A 14,463-nucleotide genomic window follows, 5' to 3' on the forward strand; every position below is an offset into this window, starting at 1 on the left:
TAACGGTGTTGTTCAATGATGTTTTCTTGGTAGTAACGGGTACCTGGAGCTCTCCATATGAAAGTCCGGCGAGAATCAGACTGCAAGCTAAACCTGGACTCGTCGGAAAACATCCCACAAGCCAACTTTTGTGGTGTCCACAATGCATGCTTTCTACTCCAGGCTAACCGCAGGCGACAGTGAGTTGCAGTAAGTGGAACGCATCTGACAGGTCTACGAGCATATAGACCAATCTGCCCTAAGCGTCCGTACACTGTCTGCCTTGAAATTGTCGTACCAGTGGCTGAAGAGAGCTGACGAGACAAGTCTGAGGCTGTGTTCCGCCTGTTTCTTTTGGCAGTAACTGCCAAATATCGGTCCTCATTCGGCGTTGTAACTCTGGGGCGGCCTGTTCTGTAACGTCTACTCACATTACCATCATCTTGGAATCGTTGCCAAAGCCTGGAGATGACACTCTGGGCAATTCCAAGTTCGTCTGATTCTTCCAGTTGGGTACGCCCACATTCCAGACGGCCGATAATTTTACCACGTAAAAAATCATCCAAATGCGTCCTTTGTGTCATAACTATTCGGTTATTGCACTGAAATGCTTATAAAGCGCCTACGAACAATTTTACTTCTTTGCCTGTATTCCTTATCTATCACTCTCTTACACTCTCGTCATTGTGACGTACCATCGATGTCATCTGGTTACTTCCTGAAATTTGCATATGATTCTTGAAGATGTGTGTAGTAATTTTACAGGTGATATATTTATTTTAGTGTTCGATTTCTGCGTGACTCCGAATTATCCTTAATTTATGGACATGAGTGTAGTTACTATGAGATTGATTATCACCGCCTCAGATTAGTAACCATTGAATCAGCAGTATTTTTAGATAGATTTTTAAATAAAAATTGAGCTCACCAGTGCCTAAAAAAGCTGCTGATGAGTAATGTATGAGTTGACGGTGACTAAATGTCAGTATTATATCACCAGTGTGAGACGATAGAGTAAAATTGAATGCATTTTAAAAGTAAAACTAAACCAAAGGAACCCAACGCCCATAAGGTCATATTAGTGAAGATCAGCTCATAAGGTGTCAATGGAGTAAGAAATGCAATAAATTTAGATGAACTGGTTAAAACTGAATGAAGCCGAACGACAACCGTTGACTCAAACTAAAGAACACACCAGTGACCACCAAACCCATACGCACCAATGATTGTCAACGTCATTGGTCATTGTTTACCTGAGGGTGTTCAGTCACCAGTAATGTAATATTGCTGCCTTGGTACGGTTGTTTGAGACGTGGATAATCAGTGCTTAGCTGTGTAACTTAACGCAACTCTTCAAACATTTTAAAAAGACCTCGCTAAAGACATTCTAATGTCAAAAATCTTAAATTGAAATAAATATTAAAAAGCTGTTCTCATTCAAAACTCGGAATTTCTATTTATAATAAATGTAGTTGCAGTTTCATTTTTAACATTTTTTAAAGTGCACGTTATATGCCGGAATATACGGTATATAAAAGGAAAAAAGGAAAACTATATTTCTGTGAGTGGTTGAAACTGCTGGACACTGATATTTTGACCCGGGTTTTAAGTCACTTTCTTTCGCAATAAAGCTTTGCTGACCTTGAACTTTCAATTTTTCTGAAAAAAAAATATTAATATTCACATCTAGAAATACATAATGGTAAAACGTTACTTGCTAATGTTCTATAGATAAACAATTAAATAGTTGTTTAAAATAACGAGATTTGGAGATACAGAGTTTTTTGGAAAATTCCGAAATCAAAATTCAGTTTTTAAAATTTGGAAAGTTTCTGAAATAAACGTTAATCGATAAATTTGATCTCGAATAAGTTGATATTTTTTTATCAAATATATTATATATATATATATAATCGTTGAAGATATATATTGTTACGAATTTGGTGTTTAAAAAGCTAATGTTAGTTCAATTATAAATTAAATGGTTTTATTTCTCGCGCAGTGCAGCGCGTGACGAATATTAAAAGAAAGCTAAGCCGGAAAAATTAAAAATACAAGAGCGCGTGCGTTAAATAAATAAATATCTCTTTTTGATTTCGAGAAAGTGCTGGAAAATTCTAGCGCGTGATTTTAAAATCTTATAAAAGGAGGAAAACATCTCAGTTTGTAGTAGTTGCTGCTTAGTTTTGTTGTTTAGAAAACTGCTCTTGTTGATTGTAGCGAATTCGCGGATTAGCTTTCTTTAGCTGTTTTGAATTACGTTCTATTGTACATTTAAGTAGTTAAAAGATAACTACTGTGAGATATTGTGATAATGAATGATAATTTGAGAAAATTTAAGCATTTCTGTTGTGATAATAATAAATTTTTGTTCATTTTTCATCGGACTTGTGCATTCATTTCATAACGAACCCGTACGCACGCAACAATATATATATGTATCGACCGCCAGTACTTAACACAGTAACTTAAATTATTAAATTATGCTGATGAAATTTTCATATATGGAAAATGAGGTGAGAATGAAAGAAATTCTGTAAATTCTTTACTGTGAACAGACGTTTCATATTGTAATTATTTTAGCGTTATATAGAGGGTATGCGTTTTACGTTCTAATATTGTTAATACGATGATTGTACATTGAATGCATAGCACAGATGTGCCACAATAAAAAAATTATCAAAGCAAAGTAATCTGTTTTACATCATTTCAGTTGTAATTCCTGAAATGAATCGAATTACAAGTTTCAGACATGCAGGACCACCGATGACAGAGTCCTGATGATAATTACTCGTAGTTCGAAGTGGCTTCTTCAAATAAAGGCGAACAGAGTGACTGCAAGGGAGAGTTCTATGGTTTAACCCATAGATAACGTGAAAGTTTTGAATTTTTTCTGCCATCGTGAAACTTTCTATTAATTCTTTCTTTCTATTAATGATATTAATTATTCTTTTAATGAGCTCTTTCTATGAATGGCAAAAATGCTGCAAAATATTAGCTTAAATTTCATTTTGAATACTTTGTTGTTGTTGTTGTTGGTTTTTTTTTTTTTTTTTTTTTTTTTTTTTTTTCGACTACCCCACAATTTTATCCCTTTTTCCCTACAATTTCGGACCTCACCAATGGCTGATTGGTCAAGATTGCTGAAAGCTGGAGGCACTATCTCAGTCGAAGGGGCTGACTGCATGGTTGGATTTCATGGTTGGGTTTTCCCCATGTGCAACGTTGATAAGAAAACGTTTCCCGAAGAAAGTCGTCCACGAAGGCATTCTTTCTCTTAAGCAGATCCCCCTCGAGTGATTTACCGTATTCAAATATCTAAACCTAACATTACTATCCCGCAATATTTTATTTAAGCTTCTTTCCACTCTCGCTCTCTAGATATTTTATTTCATGAAACATCTGTGAATTCACTTTCAGACATGTTATCTAATTTTCAGAACTGATAAGGCTAGTATTTTGTCTATGATACTTTGACAACCTTCTCCTTGACTTTCATGGTCGTTTAAATTTCAAAAATTATCTTCTTACATAAAGTCTATTAATTTCAAATGTGTGGCTGTAAAATCTTGAAAACATAGTGTTGCGTGCGTACGGGTTCGTTAAGAAATGAATGCACAAGTCCGATGAAAAATGAACAAAAATTTATTATTATCACAACAGAAATGCTTAAATTTTCTCAAATTATCATTCATTATCACAATATCTCACAGTAGTTATCTTTTAACTACTTAAATGTACAATAGAACGTAATTCAAAACAGCTAAAGAAAGCTAATCCGCGAATTCGCTACAATCAAGAAGAGCAGTTTTCTAAACAACAAAACTAAGCAGCAACTACTACAAACTGAGATGTTTTCCTCCTTTTATAAGATTTTAAAATCACGCGCTAGAATTTTCCAGCACTTTCTCGAAATCAAAAAGAGATATTTATTTATTTAACGCACGCGCTCTTGTATTTTTAATTTTTCCGGCTTAGCTTTCTTTTAATATTCGTCACGCGCTGCAATGCGCGAGAAATAAAACCATTTAATTTATAATTGAACTAACATTAGCTTTTTAAATACCAAATTCGTAACACTGCCCCCTTCCTAAGGACTGCACGTCCCGGGCAGTACAATCCCTGGACAGGAAGCTAAACTTACAACTGTGGCATAAATGCAACTGAGGCATAAACATTACATTACAATATCAAACAATATAAACAACAAATGCAATAACTAAAACAAATCAAATGCTATCAAATACTAAATACAAATCAAATACTAAATGCAAATCAAATACTAAACACAAATCAAATACTAAATGCAAATCAAATACTAAATACAAATCAAATACTAAATACACATTTATAAACAAAAAGGACCATGATCTGATACTATTTACAATTATTTACATTACGTACTATGGCCATAGTAATGAGCTAACCTGTCGTAATGAACGACTTTAGGTTTAGAGTTCGAAGACTTACGAATCCGAACCACGACGTCATTCAGCCTTTTTAGGACTGTATACGGGCCATCCCAAGGTGACTGTAATTTCGGACAAAGTCCTTTCCGTCGAGTCGGATTCCACAACCACACCTTGTCTCCTTCGTGGAACTGATGTTCAGTAGCTCTTGTGTCGTAGCGGGTCTTCATCTTCTCCGTCGCCAGGTTGACTCGCTCTCGTGCAAAGTTGTGCATCACTTCAAACCGGGCCTGGAGATCTTGAATATATTCCTCAGACGATGAAGGAGCATCCGGAGGGCGGTCAAACAATAGATCACAAGGCAGACGAAGGTCACGACCGAAGAGCATCTGTGATGGAGAATAGCCGGTAGTCTCGTGGACAGCACTGCGGTAAGCCAGTAAAAAGAGTGGTAATTTCTTGTCCCAGTCCTGTTGGTTTCTGGAAACCACTAATGAGAGGTTATTCAGGATGGTTCGATTGAACCTCTCTACAATGCCGTCCGACTGGGGATGCAATGGCGTCGTTTGAGTTTTGTCAATGCCGAGTAGTTTGCATAGTTCTTTGATTACTGCCGAGGCAAAATTCCTTCCCTGATCGGAATGTAACTGAAGAGGCACTCCGAACCTGGAAATCCAGTGCTGTATCATTACCTCAGTTACTGTGACAGCCTCTTGATCAGGAATAGGATAAGCTTCAGGCCACTTGGTGAAGTAATCAATGACAACGAGTTTGTATTTGTTGCCATCAGCAGTTCGTGGCAGAGGTCCCAGGATGTCAAAGGCGATACGTTCAAAAGACGCCCCTACGTTGTAACGTTGCAACTTGCTTCGGCTGCGTCTCCTCGGTCCTTTCCGACCTGCACAGGCATCGCAAGATCGGCACCACTTTTGCACGTCATCCTTTGCATTATTCCAGTAAAAGCGCTCACGAACTCTCTGCAAGGTCTTCATTATTCCAAAGTGACCTCCAGTAGGGATGCTATGTAACTCTTTAAGGACATCAGGAATGCGGGATCTTGGAAGTATAATTTGCCATCGGAACATCTTCCCATCATCCGATTCGAATTTCCGGTATAAGACGCCGTTTCGAATGTGAAGTGAATCCCAGAGTGCCCAATATTGTTTGGTTGCAGGACTACAGATAGAAATGTCCTGCCAGGTAGGTTTTCTGTTTGATGACTCCATTAAATCAATTATGGGTTTAATGTCGCGGTCTTCCAGCTGGTCTTTCCTGACTTCATCATCACTCCACGGTTCTCGATCAGCCGATGTTGATGTTGTAATTTGTCTAGCGACCGGAGTCAGCAGCTCGTATTTCGCTTCCACCCTGGAACAATATCGGCAGCTTTCTTGGCAAGGTCTTCTAGACAGGGCGTCGGCGTTCCCGTGTGATGATCCCTTACGATGACGGATAGTGATGATGTCATATTCTTGGAGTCTCTGTATCCACCTGGCTATTTGACCCTCAGGATTCTTGAAATTTAAAAGCCAGGTCAATGATGCATGATCGGTGCGGAGCAGGAATTTTCTGCCGTATAGATAGTGATGGAACTGTTCTACAGCTTTGACTAAGGCGAGCAACTCTTTCCTGGTGACACAATAATTCCTCTCCGGTTTAGACAGGCACTTGCTCCAGTATGCCACTACACGTTCTTGGCCGTCTATTTCTTGGGGCAAAACAGCACCAACACTTTCATTACTCGCGTCGGTGTCGAGAATAAATGGTCGGTCAAGCTGAGGATACGTCAGGATTGGAGCAGATGTTAAAGCCTCCTTTAAGTTGTTAAATGCATCCTCGCATTCTTTGGTCCACAAGAACTTTTGGTTGCTCTCTGTCAGCTTGTGTAGGGGTCTTGCGATGGAAGAAAAGTCCTTCACGAATTTCCTATAGTAGGTGCAAAGCCCTAGGAAGCTTCTCAGCTCATGGACATTTTCGGGACGTTTCCAGGATTTAACGGCTGATACCTTTTCAGGATCCGTGCGCACACCTTCTGCAGAGATGACATGTCCCAGGTAAGTCACTTCCTTTCGGAACAATTTGCATTTAGCGGGACTCAGCTTCAGATTGGCTTCTTTCAGTTTCTGAAGCACCTTCCTAAGATTTTCTAAATGTTCTTCAAAACTCTTTCCGACGATGATGATGTCGTCCAGGTATATGAGGCAGGCTTCGTAGGAAAGGCCTTTCAAAACAGTTTCCATAAGACGTTCGAATGTTGGCGGCGCATTACACAGTCCAAACGGCATCACCTTGAATTGCCAAAGCCCTTGTCCCGTAGTAAATGCCGTCTTTTCTCGGTCTTCAGGCTGTATTTCTACCTGCCAATACCCACTCTTTAAATCAAGTGTTGAGAACCACTTGCTGCCAGAAAGAGTGTCTAGAATGTCGTCAATTCTAGGAAGAGGGTAACTGTCTTTCTTCGTAACCTTATTCAACCGGCGATAGTCGACGCAAAATCTTGTTGAGCCGTCTTTCTTTCTGACTAGGACGATGGGAGATGCCCATGGACTTACTGAAGGCTCGATGACATCGCTTTCTTTCATATCTTTTAACAGTGTTCGCACCTCTTCCTGTTTAGCAAACGATAGACGTCTTGGATGTTGCTTGATCGGGGGATGATCGCCGGTATCTATTCTATGTTGTGTCAAACTAGTTCGACCCACGTCAGAAGACGAGCGGGAGAAAACAACTTGAAGATCTTTAATGACGCGATCGGCAGCATTCCTGTCTTTATCGTTTAATTGCGCATTCTGCAATAACTCCGATGTAATTCTCTCTGAGGACACGGATTCTTGGATGTTACCCTTTCTTTCAACGGTGGTTACTGGAGTACATGCTGCAACCACTTCACCTTTCTTAATAATTTTCCCCTTCTCAGTTACATTGGCGACTCTCACCGGGATAACCGTTCTGGATAGGTCGACGAGTGTTGAGGCTACTAGTACTCCTTTTGGGCTATTACAGTTATTGGGATATTCTATGATGCCGTAGCGGAAATTTCTGTTTTCGGCTATGGATCCAGGAAGTAAAATTTCTGTTCTTGCCGGTATTGTGATATTGTCTTGTGCTATGATTTTATGGACAGATTTAACTTCATCATTGACTCCAAATAACGCTATGTCCTCAGATGTAGAATGCAATTCGTTATTTTTAAAGTCCAAGGAAAAATTGTATTTCCTTAGAAAGTCCAATCCGAGTATGCAAGAATCAGTGATCTCTGCTACATATGCCGTGTGATGGTAAGCGGCACTTCCAAACGTGATGTTAACATTTACTTTTCCATCGATGTCGATCTTCTCACCGGACACAGTCTGTAGGGTAACGCAGGGCGGCGTCCAGATAAGTTTGCTTCCCAGTTGTTAAGCCAAATCTTTTCGGATGATGGTAACGTTGGCTCCTGTATCTATCGTCATATTGCAGGGAACTCCATTAATATGTCCTATTATGAAAAGTCCATTACTGCCGCCTCTCACTGCAGAAATCTGAAGCGCTTTAAACTGGGGCTTTTCATGATCTGGCAACCTCCGCCCCGCGAGATGGCCACTAATTAGTTTCCCTGCTGTTTGTTAGGAGCGGTCTTAGCATCCGTGCCCTGGGGTGTTCTGCAGTTTCGTCGGATGTGTCCTTCAGCACCGCAGTTCCAGCACTTTACGGTCGGTTTCTTGTCACCAATATTCTGTCTCAAGGCGTTCAGTTGTCTAGTTAAATCGTCTAGACGAGCAGTGACTTGATCCCCTGGCTCCTGGACTTGAGCAGCTCTGACTGGATGGCGGTCTCGACGGGTGGCTTGCTGGGCTGCCTCAAATTTCATGGCATACACTAAAGCGCTTTTGAGATCTTTAACATCCGCCATTCGCAGTGCTTTCTGTATTTCAGTGTCCCGGATGCCATCAATGAAATATTGCAGGGGCAGGATTTCCCTTGTTTCTGTCGGGCACTCCGAAAAGGCGTGATGTGACAGCCTTTCAACATCCGTGGCGAGCTCCTGAAGCGTTTCGGTGAGCTTCTGTTGACGAGATTTTAATTGGAGCCTGCTGTAGTCTTTTAAACATTTCTCGCCGAAGCGCAGCTCCAAAGCGCCGGATAGAGCTTCGAAATCTAGCCTTTGATTTTCGGGAAGCGTCTGCAGGATATCCGCTGCGTCTGCTCTCAGAGAAGCGGCGAGATGACAAGCCTTAGCTACGGAATCCCATCCATTCGCATCCGCAACGATAGAAAATTGTGTCCTATACACCTGCCAGGAGGTCTTCCCATCATATGTAGATAGTTTCAGAACGGAACGAGCAGGCATCGATAAAAATTTGAAAGCTTCAGAATTGTTTCCTACCGTCGTTATGCACTTCTTTAGGCTGTCAACTTCTTTGGCGACGGCAGCAGAAACCCTATCATCAATTTGTAGTTCGACGGCAGAAACTCTCTCTTCTATATGTTCTTCTACAGAAGAAATTCTTTCTTCTACTTGTTCTTTAACCGAAGAAACTCTTTCTTCTATTTGTCCAACTTTAGTTTCAACCGCGTCTATTCTGCCTTCCATAGCCTCAAATTTATTTTCTATTACGCAGGTAATTTCTCTTTTCATTTCGTCTTGACCTGCTTTCATCTCATTTTTAAGAGATTTCATCTCTTCCTTAACGGATTCCTGGCACAATTTCATTTGTTCCTGTGCCGTTTTCATTTCTTCCTTGAGGAATTCCTGGCCCAATTTCATTTCTTCTTTAACGGACCTTTGACCAGCATCCATTTTCTCTTTAATTTCTTCTTTAAAAGATGTTTGGCCAGCTTCCATCTTTTCTTGGAAAGCAGCAAAAGCAGTAATGAGCTGTCTCAATTGTTCTTCCATCCCTCTTGTTATTGGCATTCAAACCCCACTTCTGACACCAAAAATTGTTGCGTGCGTACGGGTTCGTTAAGAAATGAATGCACAAGTCCGATGAAAAATGAACGAAATTTTATTATTATCACAACAGAAATGCTTAAATTTTCTCAAATTATCATGCTGTTTTACAATATCTCACAGTAGTTATCTTTTAACTACTTAAATGTACAATAGAACGTAATTCAAAACAGCTAAAGAACGCTAATCCGCGAATTCGCTATAATCAACAACGGCAGTTTTCTAAACAACAACAAACTAAGCAACTACCACAAACTGAGATGTTTTCCTCCTTTTACAAGATTTTAAAATCACGCGCTAGAATTTTCCACTACTTTCTCGAAATCAAAAAGAGATATTTATTTATTTAACGCACGCGCTCTTGTATTTTTAATTTTTCCGGCTTAGCTTTCTTTTAATATTCGTCACGCGCTGCACTGCGCGAGAAATAAAACCATTTAATTTATAATTGAACTAACATTAGCTTTTTAAATACCAAATTCGTAACAATAGCATGGCCACATTGTTGGAATTTATACCTTCAAATAAAGACGTAATTTAGAATTAAAAGTGTAATGCTTTCATTTAATAATTAATGATTAAATGCCTTCTTAATTTTTAGACTTAAGCAATTCATTTCACTGCAAGTTACCTATAGTATAAAAAAAAAAGAAAAAAAGAAAAGAAAAAGAAAAAGAAACAAAGAAAAGATATTTACAAAATAGTGACAATAGTTTGCATTTAATAAAAAAAAAGTCAATATAATGTAATATAAATAAAGCGTAAAGTCTTTAATTATGGAACCAGACATCAAATGACAGATTGTAACGTTTCTCAAGGCGAAACTTAGTGCGAATGTTTTCTTACCCAAGACTATCGAAAGAAAGGAATTTTTTAATGCTAGGCAAATTCCAACGCAAAGATTGCTTTTTTAAACTAAAAGCATTTTTGTTTGTTTATTTTATCTCATCTACAGAAATTTAGCTGTTAGCACAACAGCCTTCTTTTTGAAAGAGTAGAATCCACTGTATTCTTTTTCCATGTTCCTTTGATGTTCACTTAAGTGCAGATTGCAATTTTAACGAAACATTCATGAAGCGTTTTCGATAAAACACTAAACTTATTGAAAATAAAGCAATAGATGAAATAACTACAAATGCTTTTCCTCTGTGTATACTTTCAAGTACAAAAAGTTAAAATAAATTAACTGCTAAATCAACGTGAATAAAGTTTGTTTTATTTGAGTATAGCAAAGCACTCGAAGGTTATCTTCCTGAGGAGAGAGAGGCTTACGTGGAGGACTTTCTAAGGGAAACAAGCTTGTATAGACGTTACACATGGAGGAAACCATGAAAGCGCTCATGCAGCCAGCCCATTCGCCTGGATTAGAACTGAGGTTGAACTACTTGTTCAGCACTTTACCGCTAGGCCGCTGGTGGCTGCCTACGTATTTCTTAATAAGTATATACATACATGTATCCATTGGGAAAAACTGAGATTTCAATGTTGGAAGACATTTTAGGAATCTTTTCACGTATGCATATCTTCCCATAAGACCAGAATACTCCATTCTAAGGAGTGCAAGTAAATAAATTTTTAAAAATTACATGCACGACAGTGATGACAGCGCAAAGTATTTCCTGCGCATGCGTCGATAACAGATTCGCCACGACATTGTTGATGTCGGTCCATTTTGCTACGAAATATACGCTAATTAGTTCTCACTACTCTCTGTAGTGAGTCTGCGTTCGTGCCTTACTCGTTTCTCTTCTGTTTCTGGTAAATAGTGAATACACTTACGTTATTATACTTATTTGTTGCTATTTTTCTTTTAATCAACTTAGCCCATACTTTTTGGGTTATATTTCTAAATTATTATTAACTCTCAGGATGCCAAAGGAATACTTGGAGTAATAATTATGTGAAGTTTGGAACATCGGAACAATTCATCTGTGCAAAAACACCAGTGCATACTTTGTAGAGCTGTCTTTTCAAACGCATCTGAAGCCGTCTAAACTGCTGGAACATTCCAACAACCAGCATGATGGACTATTATGCCATAGATTTTGAAGGCTGTGAAGTTGAATCATTGTTAACAAATGAGTTATTTGACTCTTGAGCCATGCTTCCTAAATTTAGTTTTATACCAACTGAAAAATCACTGCTGATGGCTTCGGTGCCACGTTGCTTATAAAGTAGTTAAATGCAAGAAGCCTCTGCAATTATAGAGTTGATGAAACCGTGTGCATTAGAACTGGCAACAAGTGTTCTAGCAAAGAAGCCTCAAACAAGCTTGAATTAGTGCCGTATCAAATAACGTTATTCAAAGCCGAATTAGTGATTTGAGTTTGGACAGTCTGGATCAAGTTATGACTGATATAAGAGCTATTACCTTTATAAGAGCTTAACACACTCTCTCTCTCTAATTGGACGAAATAACTTGTTGCAAACTCCAGTCAACTCATTCTGTTGGTGAGTTATGCCTATGATGGAAAATTTCCTATTCTATAAAAACATAAAAACAACCAAAATTGGAAAAGACGTCTTTCAGTATGTAAAGGACTTCTTTGCGAAGTTATCACTTGGGCATCCAAATTAATAGTTCCGAATGTACTTTTTTTTTTTTTTTGCTTTTGTTATGTCAGGAAATATATTAGGATTTTTTTTTGCCCTGATGAAACAAAACATTCTGCACTTACAAGTACCCACTGCTTCTTCATTGACATGCTCTGGCATCAAAAACATTATTTCCAAAAATGAAAAATGTTCTTGACACTTCAGTGAAGACTATCAACTAGATAAGAGGTCATATTCTGAATCATCGCTTCTTTTAAGATATTATGTGAAGACTCTGGAAGTTTACATTCGTTTTAGTTTTCCGTATGGAAATCCTCTAGCTGTCACAAGAGAATGTTTTAATGCGTTTTTTTAACTACGAGATGTCAAAAATTTTCTAAAGGAATGGGATTATGATCTGATTGGAGAAATGGAATCGCAAGAATTCAGCCGAATGCTAACCTATTTGAACGACGTTTTCACATATGAATGACTTGAATGCATTTGTCCAAAGGGAAAATGTAAACGTATTGACATGCTGACAAAAGCTAAATGGTTTCACATAACAGTTACACCTTTAGAAATGATGAGGTTAAAAATGGAATCGTTTTAACTTTCCAGCACTCGAAAAAAGGATTGATAGCAATAAATCTCTAATTCCTCTCTAAGTTTATGTGAAGAAACTGTGTATCGTTTAAAAGTCTTATCAAAATCGTTTAATGGACATTTTAAACACGAATAACTAAAAACTTCTGAAACACGGATTATAAACCGTTCAATTTGGTTAACATCTCTGATGATGAAAGGACTATTAGAACATGTTTTAGAACTGCACACAAATAGTGTTCCTAAAATGCAGTTTGAAAGCAATACTTTGAAACAATTTTGGTGTTCGGCAATGAATTATGTCTTCAAAACTTACTGACTGTGCTCATCCCATTTCCGACGACACACTTATACGAGTCCGAGTTTAGTTCCCTTTTGTCAATCGAAATAAAATTTAGTAGCGAATTGCTATTAGCAATAAAGTGCTATGATTTGAAACACTGTTAATAAAAAGGAACAAAAAAGGTCATTAATTTTTTTAAACATGCAAGTGTTATAATTTTTATTATGTTTTCTATTAAAATTTTATTATACAGCTTTGCGTTATTTAGTTAACTGCTTTAAGGATGAGATAATATATTAAACATTTTTAGCGGTGTTGGACATGAAAAGAATTGAGAACCCCTGCCATAGGAAGATAACCCTCGTGAGTTTTGCCGCATCTGAAAACCTTTTTTTTTTCGGAGGGGGGGGGCATACTAACAAAAATCGCGCATGACCTTGGATTCTTTAGTTTTGTCTTTAAATTTGTGTCAACTGGTGATTTCGCACCACCTCAGTAATATTTTGGAAGTGGTAGAAAACATTTCTTCGAGACTGATTTGTGTAACATACCTAAAGGTGGCAATATCACCTTGGTTATGATATAAAATAGGACGTTTAATACTTCACTTTATCTTAAAATTTAATGCATTTTAATTTTATCTAAATAGCTAGCCAGCTCTAAACTTGTTTAATGCTAACTGTTTAATTAACACTGCTAATTACGCATTTACTACGGTTTCCTATTTACTGACATATCAAGTAGTTACAACTATTTTGTATTGCATAATTCTATTTATAATAGCATAAAAGAAGTGTGTAATTTTCACAAATCCTATAAGCGAAGCTTTAGATAATTAACAGTCTTCTCATTAATTAACGTTTGCTCTTGGTATTACTGTAATAATTACATACCTTTTCTTTTGTAATAATTTTATGTACGTATTGAAGAGTATTTTTGCCTATACAAAATATCATTATTTTCTACTTTGCATTCAGTACCATAATTAATTAAATGCTCAAGTGTTCTGCATAGTGCAATATCAGTGTTCTGCATAGTGTAATATCAGTGTAAAGAAGAGTATTTTCGCCTATAGAAAATATCATTATCTTCTTCCTTGCAATCAGTGCCACAAATTAAGTAAATGTGCAAGTGTTCTGCACAGTGTAATTTCAGTGTTATACTAGTGCATAGAGCTGTGTAAAGTGCCCTGCGTAGTGTAATATCAATGTTCTGCATAGTGTAATATCAGTGTAAAGAAGAGTATTTTTCCTTATGCAAAATATCATTATTATCTACTTTGCAATTCGTGCTATAATTAAGTAAATGTGCAAGTGTTCTGTATAGTGTAATATCAGTGTTATACTAGTGCATAGAGCTATACTAGTGCATATCAGTGTTATACTAGTGCATAGTGCCCGAGAAGTAATATTTAGTATCTAGTATCACAGTGCATAGTACCGTACACAGGCCTGAAGGAATAGTGCATAGTGCTTTTAATATCATGGTGCAAAATTGCGTTCTAGTGCAACAAATTAGATCAAGTAGTGAGCAATATTAGTGCATAGTGATCCTTGCGTCAATAGTGAAAAGTCATATTTTGTGCAACTCCAAGTACCAATTATAATTTGCACGCTATATTTGAAACAACAGGTTCCCCGTGCCCTGAATTTTAAATGCAGGTATAACAACAGTGCGTAGTGTTCAAGAATAGTGAAGTCAATAGTGCATAGCGCTCA

The sequence above is a fragment of the Stegodyphus dumicola genome, chromosome 7, assembly GCF_044657685.1.
Source record: "Stegodyphus dumicola isolate Sdum_Otavi_A_Nest chromosome 7, ASM4465768v1".
NCBI classification, from domain to species: Eukaryota; Metazoa; Arthropoda; class Arachnida; order Araneae; family Eresidae; genus Stegodyphus; species Stegodyphus dumicola.